Raw genomic sequence first — 18259 nt, 5'->3', positions numbered from 1 at the left:
ATATCGTATATATACTATGCAAAATCACTGACCAAAATTCTTGATATTTTACTATATAAATTAGTATATTACCTCGGTACGCTCGGGTGACAAAAAAGCGAGTGTGATGATCACCTACGCGCACGATCTTGTACTATTTTTTGACACGAGTGTGCGAATCTACGTTCTTAGCAGATGAGCGTGCGCGAAATTTAAAGTTTCGCACACGCTGTACGTGAAATACAAAATTTCGCTTACTCTGCGCGGGAAATCTGCATTTCGCACACTAGTGTGAAAATCAGGCTTTTCGCGCATGCTATGCAGCTAGGAGAATTTGAATTTCGCACACAGAGTGTCAAATAAGTGTTTTTAGTCACATGCCACGGCTTTGTGAAAGATCCGGACCGTCTTCTTTACTCTACGCGGGCTTAAAATGTACCTTAAACATGCCCCCTCAGACCTAATGAAAGATATTTAAAAAAAAAAATATCAATAAATGTTGTTAGCAACAAGTACAGCGTGAAAAATAATAATTAAATTCATTAGCTACGTATACAACGTATGGATAATAATATTTAATTTGTCGGGTCAAAAAAGTGAAAAAATAAGAAAATTACGTTATATCTTCGTATGTCGTGCTTGTATAACTCTAATTGACTGCTAATTGTGTAAACCGTTTGAAAATCGATCAAAATCCGTAAGCCTCTTTGAAATTAGTGTACGACACAAGGACTAATATCAATACGAAAGATTTAAGGTTATTTTCATTCCAACAAATGCTCAAGAAATGGGAGAAAAAGCGTTTCATCCCAAGTTATGACTAGGCTATTTCTCATAGCCATTTCATAATTTCCAGCCCATTTTAAATATTCGAATTTCTACCAGGGAAGCATTAATAGTTTTATTGATTTTGCGCTGTTATTGAACCATATAATTCGTGGTAGAAAAACACCATTTATTATGCCGTATAATTCTGATTTTGTGTGAATTTCTTATGTCATTTACATGAGTTAGTACTGATGAATAATTGATGGATATATTTTTTTGGTTTGATTAAAAAGTAGTTGTTAACAGTGCAATATTTTTCACATCAGCTTTAAATTACATAAAACAATCTTACAAAACAAAATTCAAAATTCAGTAGTACAAAAATTATAAAGAAGTTGTAAAGTATAAAGTTATAAAGAAATTATAAAGTGATAAGTCCCCACGAAGGTAAAATCCCTATACCCCTCTAGTATCGTACGATATTTCACGAAACAACGTGCATTAACCGAGATTTAGCCAGTGCATTTTTGCACGAGCGTGACTTAAATCGAAGTTTATGCCACAGCGTGTCATAAAATAACTATACGATACTTGTGAACTAAGTAGCCCATTAGTGCACGGCGTTTTATCACCTTCGCTGCGCTCGGGCGCTAATACACTATAATAGGCCAAAATAGATTTTTTTTTATAGCAATAAACCAGTATTCATCATAAAACTTTGCGGCTATACATTATACATAAAAACCTTGAATGTTAAAGTTGTAGATATTTCAAAAACACATCTTTTTACCATGAAAAACATTTTATCAAAACGCTTATACATAAACAACAACCCTAGAAATGATTTTTGGTACATATAATTGAATAACAATTTCGGTGTGGCACGCCCTATCTGGCTCAAAACCTTTAATTGATTGCCTGACGCTATCGAATATCGAGGCGAGCGCGCAGCGCGAGAGTTAGCGGCCGTGCCTTAGACTCAAAACGCAGATTTTTACATTTTAGCTTTTTACTAGAAAACTGCTCGACAAAATCGTTTAAAAATTTAGCAGCAGATAGCTTTTTCTATGGCGAATCACCAAACAAAATTTTGAAGCATTAACTACATTGTTCTAGAGATATAAGAAATCAAAAAATTAAAAAAAAAATTCAAACCTTGATATCTTACGAACTATAGGGGTTTGAAAGCTGTGCAATGAACTTAGCCAAAACACATAAAATATCTACCTTTCCCCAAAATCTCAAGTGCAATAAGCCCTTTTTACGTTCGTAATCGAGGCACAAAAGAAAACTCATTTTTTTCAGTTTTCGATTTATTACTAAAAAAATAAGTAGTCAAATCAATTGAAATATTAATGGAATATAGTTTGACACGTGACTCATCGACGTGATTTTTTTCGCAAGGTTATGCTGTTTAGTTTCAGAGATATTAATTAAAAAATTTTTTTCATTTTATCTGCCGAACAAAGCGAGGAAAAGTAGGTAATTTTATTCTCTTCCAAATGCATTATAGCTGAATTCTTTGTAACAATGGGATGATTGAAAAAAACGCAAAATAGTGTTTTTCAAAAATCAAAAAATGTCCATAAAAAAATGTATATGCAGGTCAAATTTTATTGATATTGACGAAGTAGTTCTAGAAATATTACCCTGGTATGCGCACTGGCGCCATCTGGCTCGAGCTTTCACTAACTTTGTAACTACCCCCTGCCGTCATTCTCCCCACTCCTATACGGTATACCTGATCACTGTAGAAACCACGCTGCCCCGCCCTTTATTTTTGGTATAAAATAAGTGCTTGAGCCGTCAAACCGACATTCGAGCATCAACCGCCTCGACAGCTCCATTAACTTTTGTTTCTAAGACGTAAAAATGGCTTGTCAACAAAAGGAGAAGAGAGTAATTCAGCACCGCTCCGAGGAAACCAAGGCCCTAGCCAGAAACTATTGCCTTGGAGGAATGAGGAATTGCGATATATCGCGTCGACTCAATGTTCGTGAGTCGACTCTACGCGGGTGGCTCAGCAATATAAAGAAGCCGCGAAACCAACCACAGATGAAACCAAGAGAGGAGAGCCAGCGAAGAAGGACACGACGCGTCGACAACAACGTCCGAGAGGAAGAAGTTCGGCAGAATCCTGGAGCTGAGGACAATGTCAATCAAGGTGAGCCAAGTTTTCAACATATCGAGTTTTGTAAGAATTTGGGATTGATTGACAATTCAAAGTTAGCTCTAGCTAAATCTTTACTGGCAAGTAGAACGCGTATTTCTATGAATCAGTATAGGAGTCTGATCGAACCTCGTTGAGACAGATTCCAGTAGAAATCGAGGTAAGTAAAACTAAATTAACGTAATATAAGGTTACTGTTGCTATACAGGGACATAAAATATAGCAACACATTTTTAATGTGGCCTTGTACCTACAAAATAGGTATAAAGACGGTCTCAAGCCCGTGTAAACACAGAGAGAAAATGTGTGCGTAAATATTGAATTGTAAATATTGATCTGATATTAGGCAAAAGACCGATGAAGATATAAATTTACGCCACTATGCATACACTCAGCAGAGTGCGTTATAAGACTAAATCGAGCAGCAGAGTGTCTTTCTTTGCTGCAATATAAACCTAAATCGACTTAAAGGATTTTTCATAGCCGACCTCTTGCGTACTGCCGTATAAAATCGCTCTCGTAAAGTTTCGATTTCATAAGCGGCTTGCTTAGTCACGTGCTCTCGACTTAAAATGCGGCTATTACGAGCCTACGACACAATTATTTTCCTCGGTATTAGCGAGGCTAGTGTAATGCCGAGATGTGGCAAGCTGTTGTTTTGATTGCAGTTATTTTTGAAATACGAGAGCCTTGGATAGCCGCGAAATTATCATACCGTTCGGCACGGAAAAACAGTGTCCGGATAGTATCGAGGTAACGCCAAACTCGACACAGAGCATTAGGCCGTATAACGCAGCAACAACTAAAGTCCTGAATCGTATCCTAAGCGAAGCGAAGCACACCGTACTTTCCGAACGGCTTTTATTTCGGGACGCGCTTTATGACTGGTCCCTTTTCTAATTGTGGGCTCCTGGATTTTCCTCGGCCCAGACCTTCCATACGGCCGGCCATTAGGGCGCCCCGCCCCGCCGGACAGCCACGCTTAGCGTCGCACACCTCGATCGCCGTGTATTGCTGGCTTTATTAAATATATTTTATAGCACAGTGTGGCTAAAATCCGCTGTTAAGTCACGAATAGGCGAGACTTGAGGACTTTAGCTTTATTAGAAAAAATAATTAATTTGAGGGCTGGTAGGTTAAAAATGACTGCCTAGGTCAAAAGTTGTACAGGCTTGAAAGTGGCAAAAAATCACCAATTTTTCGATTTTTCACGAAAATCAGCGATTTTTCTCATTTTTAAAATCTTTATAACTTTTCATCCAAGCAGTCAATTTCGATGATTTGGGGCTCAAATTGTAGCTCGTTTCTTCCGTTTTCGTTTCGAAAATTTAGACTGACACGTTCATTTTACGATCAGCTATATATATGGCGATGAAAACGGCCAAAAAACGTCCATAATTGATAGGCACATTCATAGTTGATCGTAAAATTAAAATGTTAATCCAGTTTTTTAAAACAAAAATAGAAGAAAAGAGCTTTAATTTTGAGCCCTGGATGATTAAAATTTTCCGCTCGGATCAAAAGTTATAAGAATTTTAGAATAAGAGAAAGATCTTTTCTCTCTTCGTGACTATTTACTATTTTCAAGCTTAGAGAACTTTTTGCCCAAGCAACCATTTTTAACTCACCAGCCCTCAAATTAAAGCTCTCTTCTGATCCTTTGATCCTAGTAAACACATTTTTGGATTGTACCTTCATACACTGAGTTAAGTGTATAAAGTTGAATCGTGGCTTGTTTTCGTTAATTTTCCCTAATGCTAAATTCCCATAAGAGAATTTCAAGTGCCCCGCTAAAAAGTTTGGCAAGCGATCGGCTATGCACGCGTGCATTTTCTCACTCCATTCGGCCGAAAGAACCAACAAAAGTTGGTTTGGTAGGTGTGCACTTAATTTTAAATGTTTAACTTCTAACACCCGAGTTGTTTCCACTCGCTCGTGGATTTGCTCATATGCGTTTAAATAAAAAAAGCGTCTTGTAATTCGCATTTCGCACACAGTGTGTCGAAAAAATTGTCATACGGCGCATTACGCAATATACCATAGCAACATATAAACATATTCATAAATAGGCAGTTATTTGCTGCAGCTGTAGGGCACAGCGAGCCGGGTTTTATAAGTAGCTATATAGAAGGTAGACTTTTGCAAATATATTCGGAGAATACTTTCGGGTATAAAAGGCCCCAGACCAGAGTAGAGGCCGACGGTCAGCAAGCGGAAGCTCTGCCCGAGCAGAGTCCGATCCGCGTAACTGCGCTTTGGTTCGCGAATTATAGCACACTGAGAAAAAAAAACGTTGAATTTACTCAAGATTCAAAGATAAGAATTTTCTAATAACTTTTGAACTGTAAATCAATAACTATTAATATGTACTCTTTTTGGAAATGTTAAGAGCTGATTAATAAGTTCAAGCAATCTTTATTGTGTTATTACTTTAATTGACTGGTTTGAGATTTTGGTCTAAAATCACCGATAACAAGCAAAATGTGAAATTCGTATCTAATGTACGCGAAGCTTCAATTAATGTTCGAATGGGTTCATTTTTACTTTAGTTTTGTTGAGCAAGGCATTTTGCACTATTATTATGTTAATATGTCTATTAATTTCTTCAATCAGATAGTATGACATGATTGAATAAAAATTGATGACTTGGTACGGTCAAGTGAAATGAAGCACACTGCATGCATATCATATGAACTTTGAAACTTTGGATATTAATTGAAATATAAAATTGTCTAGGATTGTGGTAATTCCCAAACACTGCTGCTTCTTTATTCTAAACGATAATCTCTACTGAAGCGCGACAAGTAATTTTAACTTAAGCGATGCTTATGTCACCCGAAACTGACAGTTCAGTAGATTTTACTGAAGTCTGCAGTAGCATTGACTGAAGGGGCGTCCTCTGTAGTTTTACCTAAGTCGCTACAGTAAATTCAACGTTTTTTTTCTCTGTGTAGTCATATATTCGTCCGTACTTGAGAATCTTCGCATCGTTCCTCTGCCCGAACGGAGCCGGATCCATTTACCTGCGCCAACACAATAGGATGGGATCGGGAGAGTCAGGTAACTCAGATAGCGCCGCATTTAGTGTTATATTTACATAAGAGGGGCCAGAATTTTGGAAAAGGACAAGGTGGAAGGGTATGGAATATTGAAATCACTTTTCTCTCCAGTGGCATCATCTCGGGGAAACTGGAGCTCATTCCAGTCCAAAAAATCGCTTGGAGCAGTCGCCTCTCGGCTCTTTCATTTTGTGATCCTTGAAGGTTGAATTTGTAAAGTTTTTCCTTTTTCTACCGAGAGTCATAGTTGTGAAAAACTCAAAATTTAATTAAAATCAGTGTCTGAAAGTTAATCGAAGGACCTATCCAACCACACAAATTCGCCAATATCGTGGCGAGTGTTAGCGGTCGTGCCTTACACGCAAAACACGAAGCGCGATGCAAGGCAGCAAGCAGGGCTGTGCCTAGAACCATTTCAACATGGCGTCGATGGGCAAAACCAACGTACCAACCTCCGAAAAATTCACTAGCAGCATAGCTCATTACTCCACGCCCAGCGCGGTCGTGTCGGTGTGAGCGCTCGGCCGAGTGATGGCCAAGCATGCGCAGTAAATTCGGTCGAGCTAAGGCGCGGATAAAAATTTTTGAATTTTGCAGGTTATGTGCAGTATGGGTTGCAAAACATGCAGAAAGAATGACTTTCTGTTTGATAACTGAGCTGAATAGCTTGTTATTTTATTTAAAATCACAACTGTTAAAAGACTTCGATTAAACATCGAGTCTGGATAATGCACAAGATTTGACTCACGCAATTTTTAGTCGAAGACATTTTTAAAAACTCAATTTATATAAAAGTGATGTATCGTATAAACTTTAAACTTGACATGCAAGTCATTTGCACGTAATTAAGCATATCTAAAATGTTTGAACACTTAAGTTGAACCAGAAGATCCAGTTCGTCCCAAGTAGACGCATTTGGCGCACGTTTTTTGAAAGCAACTGGATCTTCCAGTCATCGCTGATTCATCAAACTTTAGAAATATGTTGAAACACATTGCAAGGGCTTGTCTATCAAATTTCAAGTGTAAACCATGTACCAAAATTGAGATTTGCTATTTTTAGTCATAAGATTTTGAGAAAAACTGAATTTTTTCAAAAGGGATGCATCGTACAAACTTTAAACTTGACATGCAAGTCATTTGCATGTAATTAAGCATATTTATAAAGTTTGAACACTTAAATTGGACCAGAAGATCCAGTTCGTCCATATTACAAGTGTAAACCATGCACCACTATTGAAAAGATGAAAAGTTACATAGAAATTCGAAAATTAAGTTAAACAAACATTTTTCAAACCACTGTACACGGAAAAAAAGTGAGCCTGGGGGGACACCGGCACTCGTGTGCAGAATCAGGAAAGCTGAATAATGCCGATACAGCGCATACGCGTGCCATTAGGGCACACAATCATGCCGAATGAAAACGGTCTGAGCGAAGCCGATTCAGCACAGACCCGGTGCTGTTTTGGCACCAGTTCTTGCGCTACTTCGTTCGCAGCGCACTCTCTCCGAAGCATGCGCGGATATAGTGTCACAGAGGCATTGTTCCATTCGGTTCGGCGTGTAGCATCAGAGTTCTAGTTGTGGCTTATTATATATTTGTTGTAATTTTGTTCAAAGGTGTATCAGTGATGCACCTTTAAAAATATTATAACAAATATAACAATAAGCCTCAATTCCACATAGTTACCAGAAAACAGCCTTTATTGCGCCCTGGGTAATTTATTACCTGGCCAAGCAAGCATTATTTTTCCGACATTACTGAAAAATTGCCGAAAATGACCGTCCCTATCGATTTGAAAAAGGGTACGACGACTACAAGCAATTAAAAATAGGGTGAAAATCGTCTAATATGCGAAAATCCGACGAAAAACCGAAAAATCTCGTTTCAGCGGCATTTTTGCCGATTTTTACCCTATTTCAAAATCCACGTATCTTTCGATAGGGACAGTCATTTTCATCAATTTTTTTTAAATTCAAGATCTCGGGCTGAGCTGTTCAGTAATGCCGGAAAAACAAATATATAATAAGCCACAACTAGAACTCTGATGCTACATGCCGAACCGAGTGGAAAAATTAAAGTTTCGATTTCATAAGCAGCTTGCTTAGTCACGTGCTCTCGACTTAAAATGTGGCTATTACGAGCCTACGACACAATTATTTTCCTCGGTATTAGCGGGGCTCGTGTAATGCCGAGATGTGGCAAGCTGTTGTTTTGATTGCAGTTATTTTTGAAATACGAGAGCCTTGGATAGCCGCGAAATTATCATACCGTTCGGCACGGAAAAACAGTGTCCGGATAGTATCAAGGTAACTCGACACAGAGCATTAGGCCGTATAACGCAGCAACAACTAAAGTTCTGAATCGTATCCTAAGCGAAGCGAAGCACACCGTACTTTCCGAACGGCTTTTATTTCGGGACGCGCTTTATGACTGGTCCCTTTTCTAATTGTGGGCTCCTGGATTTTCCTCGGCCCAGACCTTCCATACGACCGGCCTTCCATCAAATATTTTTTCTACAGATAATCATGAATTCGATCAGTCGCCTTTATGTGATCATAGATCTCAGCTTATTAAATTAATTCTTAATCAATATTTTCAGATAAGATTGCATCATTATGCTGAATTGAAAAATGACAAGGAAATACGAATAAGAATGAGAAATAATAAGCTGACTCTATTTTATAATCAATAGAATGCGTACAGTAAATTATATAAGTGTTCATTTTCTTATTATGTCTTTAATTTATTTGTATATTTAAGGTTGTACATACTGTTTTTTATATAAGTCTCGTATACTATATGTATTTAACACGCTTATTTAATTGAATCCAATTGTTTTTCGCCGTTTCACTTTAAATCCAGCGAATTCCCGCGTCGCGACGAGCTCGACGCGCGTGAGCATGGCCGCGCATGCGCAATAACACGATTAGAGAGAGACAGCATACCTTCTATTGCATCTGTCTCTCTCTCATAGGGTGCCACTTTCGCTAACCTCCACCCGCAGTCTATTTCTATTATGTCTATGATTTTATCCTCATTCTATCCTTAACATATAGCCCGTTTTTGTAATTAAAATAATAAATATGTTTTATTATAAAAAGGATTTGTTTTATTATAAATAATTAATTAACTGAATCACTGTCAAATTCACTTTCACTAGAACTGTTGCAGTGGTCTGAATAATAAATATGATATGAAGCAATGTTTTCAATTGAAAAATCTTCTTCCATATATAATTTTTTCTCTTGATCTTCCGAAAATTGACTATAACTTTCTAGTTATGTTCACAACAGACGCTGCACACACTTGGCTACACCATGCGCTATACACATAGGCAGACGCGGGCGAGCGGCTGCTACACACGCGTGCATGCGCGTATACGGATTTCGCGTTCACGAGTTACTGCCAAGTTTTATTCGAATTTGCGGCGAACAATTCGTTTTCGTAACTGGCGATCTCTTAATTGACTGAGTAGTTCAACTAGTCAATTTTCTACCAGGGTTCCTATTTCAAGGCAGGATCAATTTCAGATATTTAACAAAAATTTTGCCGAAAATAAAAATTTTGAAAAATCAATTGTAAGTACCTTTAATCCCTATAAGATTATTTTATTGATGTAATTTCATTTATTTATTGATTTCAGAAAAAGTATTTTGAGACCTTGGCAGGAAAAGATGGAACCAAGCCGGCAAGGGGGATTTTGCGCAGGATAATTACTAATGAATTGACCTCAAAATACAGTTTTAAAGGCCAAGGTGAAAATGAAAACTGTAGCATAACGCCATTGTATGTATTACTTGAAGGTAATAATTAAAAGTTTAATAATTTGTACTTTGCAGTTATGGCGTTTACTTATATGTAATGTATATAATCATGTATATCGTATTATGTATGTTTCATTTAGATGTCGCCACAAAGAAGAGTGGTTCCAAACAAAGAGATGACGTAAGTACTGGTGTTGCCACGTGGCTAAAAAACGCTCCGTCACGGATGTAATTTGAACTTATTTATTTCTATACATGATATGATATCTGAAATCAGTTATACTAACTTATTATTAATTGTTATTTGTAGAAAGAAAGAAGAAGAGAAGAAGAAACAAGCAGAAAAAAGCAAGAAAAAGTCTCAAGAGATACGAAAAAAGGATTTTAGCACGATATCAGATTTTGAAGCTGATTCAAGCTACTGAATTACGATAACTATTTATGACTTTTATGAGCTACCACAACCGCGAAAAACCCTATCAGCGTAACAGGTGCGGCGTCATCTGCCCTGATCACGCAGCACTAAACTCGCATATTCATTCTCGGGACTGACGTTTTCTCAAAGTTGGAATGGATAAGTATTGGGAACTTAATTAACGCACTTACGGATTTCGGTGGACCGACGAGCGGCCACGTTATATATATATATATATATATATATATATATATATATATATATATATATTAATTAAGTTCCCAATACATATCCATTCCAGCTTTGAGAAAACGTCAGTCCCGAAAATCACGCAGCGAGTTTAGTGCTGCGTGATCAGGGCAGATGACGCCGCACCTGTATATATATATATATATATATATATATATATATATATATATATATATATAACGCTCAAAAAGTGAATGGCTGCGGGTTGAGTTTTATTAAATTCAGTTAAATTTGTTCAGTTGAATTTCTTATGATGGTATGATTACAATACCGATCGATAATGCGCATGTGCGCACGCGAACATTAAATTTACAGCGTATGAAACAGATCTAGGCAACTAAGTGCCTAATAAAAAAAAATGTATACAATGAAGATTTTTGTAACTAATATTATATCATTGATAACCCGATTTTAAATAAAACTATTTTTAAGCTTATATAAAAAACTTTGTCTCACATTATTACCTGATCCTCATCACTTTTCCTCCGTATTAACACACAATTTATTACATTTTAGAAGCACTCACGATATTATTTAAATATAAATGTATGATATAATTTAAAAAATTCATTATTTTACTTTTTTGAGGAGCTCACAGAGAAAATATAGTAGAACCCTGGTAGCAGCGTTCCCGAGAAAGTATCTGAAAGCTACCGAGATTTTTCAAATCTAGCAGGTTTCCAGAGTAGAATCTAGATGAAAACCCTGATAAATCAGACATGATTTCTGGATTATGATTTGATCATATAACCTTACTTTTCACACCAATCATCCTGTTCTGCATTGACATTGTTTGAAAGTATTCATAAATTGATGAATATATACACCCTATAAATTGATCTACAATGTTATGATTTTTAAGGTACACAATAATAGTGAAAACCTAACCTTACACATGCATGCAAAGTGTCATCGATGCACTCAAAGTCACCAATGATGAAGTTTGCACAGGTATTTCAATCTTATCAGTATGCGAGCCAGTTACTCTCAACCACCAAATCTCTCATAATCATGCTAAATCCATGATATTAAAGCTGGATGTTGGCTCTTTTGCATTAAGACTTGTTCAATTATTTAAAAACAGACTGCCACATCAGTTTTTACTTAACAGTCTTGGTTCGGCTTTTCACCCTGAACCCTATGGCTTCGGCGTTAAAAAATGCAGGTAGCTCTGTACATGAAAGTCGAATTCATATTAGCTAGAATGAATTCAACTTAATATACTGTTTCAACATGCCAATACAAATTAAGTTGCAAAATTTCAGCCTTCTAGGTATGATAGTTTTCAAGTGAGAGAAAAATCAAAATTTATTGATTTCGATTACTTTGATCACAATTTGATTTTGCTCTCACTTTGAAACGGTCACGACTCTTCTTGGTCTTGTGCGCATAGATTTTAATTTTTGATAATAGCGATGATTATTTACTGATCTGCCTCTGAATTTTGACAGCAGATCACAAACAAAGATTTGATTTTATATTGATGTATTTTTATAATATAAGAGAGGTCTGGGATACCAGGTAGTGGAAAGTCATTTCAATAATAATAGTATGTTATTTCTTTTCAATAAAAAAATATATTCAAACAATATTCTTTTTAGATAGAATATTGCATAAATTGCTAATATTCTTTATAACAGAAAATTTTGTATGTTCGCATTGATTATACATTATATTTGTAAGACAATACGCTTAACTTTTGCGTTATTGGCTTTAAATCGTGATTTTTCTATCAAGCGTTATCAGTTTTGACTCGACAAATTTATAAGTATTTGAGATACAGAAATTTTATAAGTTCGAGAAATATTCGAAAATATTTTACCTGCTCAAGGCGTAATTTGCTCAAGAGCAGGGACTAGACGCTTTAGTTGCGCTGGCGCTTAAGTTGCGCTTCGGCTAGTGAGTTAGTACGGGTTGTGCTTTTATAGGCCACGGAGAGAGTGGGGATCGAGCCGCCGGAAAAACTCTTGCATTCATAATTGCCACTCAATATATACAGATATACAAGTGCTCTCCCCGCTCTAACGCTGCTTCTGCTGCTGCCGCTCGCTGGCTCGTGGCGCTGCTGGTGTTATGCTGCTGTGAGCTCAGCTGTCCGGGAGCGTTTGAATGAAGAGCGGGGGAGCGCGAGATACTACGAAAATTAGTTTTAAATATAATTTATAATTTTTATGCGGAGCCTGTACGGGGTGTTACAACTTGAAAACTATCATATCTAGAGGGAAGAAATTTTACAACTTTTTTTGTATAGGCATGTTGAAACAGTATATTCAGTTGAATTTATTCTAGCTGATATAAATTCGACTTTCATGTACAGAGCTACCTGCATTTTTTGACGCCGAAGCCATAGGGTTCAGGGTGCAAAGCCGAACCAAGACTGTTATGTGAAAACTGATATGGCAGGCTGTTTCTAAATAATTAAACAAGTCTTAATGCAAAAGAACAGTCACCAGAAGATGCCTCGGCCGTGCGGGGCGATCGTCGAGACCGACACTCTTTCGCCAGCGTTATTTGTAACGTAGTTTTAGTGGTCAAATTTGTAAACTTGTAGACGGTTTTTTTGTCGCCAGGTTTGCAGATCCCTTCAGTGACGTCGTTTTGTGTATGGTAAATAAATTATACGCATTCTTTACCTACTTGTTGTTTCCTAGCCCTCGCAAGATCCGGAACAACGTGAAAATGGCTTGAGCCGTCAAACCGACATTCGAGCATCAACCGCCTCAACAGCTCTATTAACTTTTGTTTCTACGACGTAAAAATGGCTTGTCAACAAAAGCAGAAGCGATAATTTAAACAATATTCGTAAGAAACCAAGGCATTAGCCATAAACTATTGCCTCGAAGGAATGCGGAACGTGGATATAACGCGACGTCTGATGTTCCAGAGTCAACCCTACGCGGGTGGCTCTCGAAAATCAAGAAGCAGAGAAACCCATCACAAAAGAGAACAAGAGATGAAGCCAATACAAGTGAGGAGCCCAAACCAAAACGACGCCGTCCAACTCCGTCAAACTCCAACGTCCGAGAGGTCGAAGAAGTTCGACAGAATCCTGGAGCTGAGGAGGAAAGGCTCAATAACAACTATCAAGGTGAGCAAAATATTCAGTCTTTGGAACTTGAACAAAAATAAATCGGGTTCCTGAAAAATTTGGGCTTGCTACAATATTCTCAATTAGAACTGGCCAAAACTTTACTGGCGAATAGAACACGGCGTTCTAATACTAAGTATATGAGTCTGATCGAACCTCGATGAGACAGATTCCAGTAGAAATTCAGGTAAGTATAAGTAATTTAGCCTAATATAAGGTTACTGTTGCTATACGGCAACGTGAAAAATAGCAACACATTTTTAATGTGACCTTGTACCTACAAGATAGGTATCAAGACGGTCTCAAGCTCGTGTAAACTCATAAAAAAATGTGTTTCTCGTAAGACTGCCTAAAATTTTAATTACTCTATTTTCAGTGCTTAAATAATCAAATATCAATTGTGCGTTAAATAGATACTCGAGAACTTAGTGTTTACTTCCCTCAATATATTTCGTTCATTTAATGTCGAATTACAACGTATTGAATCTTGCAGTAAGCTTTATAGAAAATGTATCACCTGACGAAATCACGTTATAATCTTGACGCTGTCCATGTGGGACCGTGGGCCACCAACGTCTAAGGATTCACCAAGGTTTCTCTAAAGTATTTTAACCCCTCGAATCCGAATCTGTGAGGTGTTTTGCGCTAAAGTGGTGAAATAATTAGTTATAAATAATATTTATAAACTAATAAAAAATATTTGGATTTTTACGTAATATTTACATTTTTTTGCTAAATATGCATTATTTCTCGTAGAAAAATCATTAAATATACAAAATAACGCGATAGTTAAATTATAATTACAAAACTTCAATGCGCCCTTGCGGGCTGTTCGTTTTTGATTACACAATATATTTGTAAGACAATACTCTTAACTTTTGCGTTATTGGCTATAGATCGTGCTTTTTCTAAGTATACAAATGATTTGAAATTATTTTAAGTTCTCGACTGATACGCGTTAGTTGCGTTATCAGTTTTGACTCGACGAATTTATAAGTATTTGAGATACAGAAATTTTATAAGTTCGAGAAATATCGAAAATATTTTACCTGCTCAAGGCGTAATTTGCTCAAGAGCAGGGACTAGATGCTTTAGTTGCGCTGGCGCTTTAAGCTGCGCTTCGGCTAGTGAGCTAGTACGGGTTGTGCGGGTCCTTTTATAGGCCACGAAGAGAGCGGGAATCGAGCCGCCGGAAAAAACATCATATTCATACTTACACACACTCATTCAAACCTATATACAAATATCATTCACACACTTATAATATAATGCGCGCGCCGCGTCGCCGCTGCGTCCAACTCCTTCTCTCGCGCCACTGCGCTCGCAACTCAATATATACAGATATACAAGTGTGTTGCGCGCTCTCCCCGCTCTAACGCTGCTTCTGCTGCTGCCGCTCGCTGGCTCGTGGCGCTGCTGGTGTTATGCTGCTGTGAGCTCAGCTGTCCCGGAGCGTTTGAATGAAGGGTGGGTGAGCACGAGATACTCGCGTAAAATCTAGAATTTTGTTCCACGAAAATTCGTTTTAAATATAATTTATAATTTTTATGCGAAGCCTGTACGGGGTGTTACAGAAATAATCAATTAATGAATACAATTAATAAAACCTACCAAAGAAAAAACTATCCAGTTTCTAATGTTATAATTTTTGCTTCAAGTACAAGAAGTTTATCTGGACTTTTAGAAAAATTAAGAAACTCGGTATGGCGGAATCATGAAGCACATTATTTAATCGTTAATTGGTATTCGTAATACTTGAGTAAACAACTGGTCCGCTCATTTTTGGATGTGGCTTAGGCATTCAATATACTGAATGTCTTATACGTGTGCAGTTATTCGCTGAAACAGCTAGCGTTGTATACGTTTAACCCTTATGCCAACACGGCTCTGAAACCATGGATAAAAATACCTGCAAAATATTTCATGGTTTCTTCCTGGACTTTATATAAATGGCCATTGCAAGAACATCTCGAACGAAGTTCAAATTGTAAGTCTATATAGATTAATATGTTTTATAATTAAGGGCCGTGGAAGCAAACTATATATTATAGTGGTTGATCTGGTATTTATCTTGTATTTTCAAAGCATGATGTTGTTGCGTGGGATACTCGGGAATGTGTGCGTACGTGACTATATTAATTTTTGAGACTAAAAAATCCAAACAATTAACGTTATTGTTCCGACATTGTAGCACTTAAAGGGCCTGTAGTGCATTTTTATTTTATATATTGGATTCAAACGACAAAGTCACGAGTTATTTCACGTATTTGAATCAGAATTTGTTTCTTCTACCTGTTGTTTTATAAATATTCTAACAAAATTTCGATAATCCTCTGCTTAAAAGAGCCTTATAAGAAAAACATTGTAACTACGCTATACTGGTTTAAAGTTGTGTACATATCGACCCATGCAATGGCCAAAATTTGCGAACCGATATTTTTATTTGATAAAATAACAAATATGCATAGTTGTTTCATTTACAAAACGCTTTTGTTGGAGAAATCCAGTCATGCATGCATGCATGAACATTTTTTTCGCCGCTAACTAACTACATATATGTGCAAATCCAGAAAAAATCGGACACTTTTGGGGGTATGAGTGAACGAAATTGAAATTTGTGGGCACACCTCCCAGACCAACTTTTTTGGGTTCCTTAGGCCACCCAGAACCCGAGAAACCTTGAGCTCCCAAGATTAAAAAATACTTATTTTTTTGCCAGGCAGTTTAAATTCTCTTATGAGAATTTAACATGGGATAAATAAACGAAAATTAGCCACGGTTCACCTTCACCCACTCAGTGTCTGAAGGCGCAATCCAAAAATGTGTATTACTAGGATCGAAGTATTAGAAGAGAGCTTTAATTTGAGGGCTGGTGGGTTAAAAATGGTTGCCTAGATCGAAAGTTGTCTAGGCTTGAAAATGGCAGAAAATCATAAATTTTTCGATTTTTTACGAAAGTCAGCGATTTTTTCCATTTTTAAAATCCTTATAACTTGTCATCCGTGCAGTCAATTTTGACCATCCGGGGCGCTAATTGAAGCTCTTTTCTTCTAATTTCGCTTTCAAGAATCGGATTAAACATTTTAATGGTTTCATCAGCTATATATATATGACACCGAAAAAGATAAAAAACAGCTATAATTGATGGGCATATATATAACTGATCAAACAATTAAAAGGTTAACCTAAATTTTAAAAGCGAAAGTAGAAGAAAAGATCTTTAATTTAAGGGCTGAATGGTTAAAATTGGCAGGTTTGATCAAAAGTTAGAAGGTTAAGATAAGAGAATTTAAACTGCCCGGCAAAAAAATAAGTATTGGGAACCCAAGGTTTTTCGGGTTCTGGGTGACCTAAAGGACCCAAAAAAGTTGATCTGGGAGGTGTGCCCTCAAATTTCAATTTTGTTCACTCAGAACCCCAAAAGTGTCCGGTTTTTTCTGGATTTACACACACACACATATATATATATAAGTAAAATTTACTCTGCGTCGCTGAATAAGCAGCTCTTTATTTGGTATAATAATGCACGGGCTGAAAAGTATAAGTATATATGTGTATGTAATTATCGAAATAAATGCGATCAGAATGTTAAATATACATATAACGATGATTTCGTTGAGCATTGCATGAGTATTTATGTGTGCAGTATCAAGTGGCGCGGGAGCGCCACGAAGGCGAGTTTGAGAAGCAGACGACGCCGCGGCGCCCGTGACACTATTTACTTCTATATAAAGTGGCGCGGGAGCGCCACGAAGGCGAGTTTGAGAAGCAGACGACGCCGCGGCGCCCGTGACACTATTTACTTCTATAATGGTATCTCGAATTTTCAATTAAGGAAATAAATTATTTATCATTCATGTACCCAGCTAATTTTGATAAATGTTTATACTGGTATGCCAAACTATGATTTTAAACCAAAATATCAGCAATAAACCAGCTTTAACATAATAAACAAGTATGCAGGTGAACAAAAATGCTGAAATCACTTGCTTAATTTTTCTTCAGCCCAAAAAGTGGTAAGACCGTTAAGTTAGCTGCGTGCAGTTTGACCGAGTGGTTAGACTGTGAAGTTGGCCGCACAAGCTATTGAGCCTACATTGTCTGCTACTCTGCTTGAATTATAAATGTGTGCTCCGTAGTATTCGGTGTTTTGGTGTAAAAATCTTTCAAGGAAGGTGTCTAGATAAATAGGGTGGCTGATGACGACGTCTAGGTGGTGCGCTCCGTGGTTTTTGGTGTTTAGGTAAATAAATCATACGAGGACGGCGTCTAGGTGTACAGGGTGGCCGATAACGAGTTCTGGGTAGTTCGCGCCGTGGTTCTTTGGTGTCTAGGCGTAGAAATAATTCGAGGGTGGTGTATATCAGAACAATCAGTGATCTCATGTTAGTGATAAAAATGTTACAAAAAAGCTTTGATCTAAAGGTGCTAAATATGCTTATATTTTATTTCTACGACGTCGAATATGAAATACTCAAAAAAATTTACTAAAAAGGATTGAAATCTCTAAAAAAAATTAACTTTTAAAAAAGTAAAAAGTTAGGCAAGTTTGATATATTTCGCAACAAAATTACAGATTGAAAAGTACTAAGATCAATCAAACAAAGTCAAGTTTATTATATTTAATCGTGATGAAGCAAGGAACAACTCTCAAGATAATTACTACGTAACTTGCCATGCCCGTTTCATTGTACTTATGGTGTTTGTATGACGTTCTAATACATAAAACGAAATTTTAGTTGTTCACCAATAAACAAAATTTAA

This window comes from Nasonia vitripennis, chromosome 4 (genome assembly GCF_009193385.2).
Source record: "Nasonia vitripennis strain AsymCx chromosome 4, Nvit_psr_1.1, whole genome shotgun sequence".
Lineage (NCBI taxonomy): Eukaryota > Metazoa > Arthropoda > Insecta > Hymenoptera > Pteromalidae > Nasonia > Nasonia vitripennis.
Note: the sequence above shows the minus strand (reverse complement) of the source record.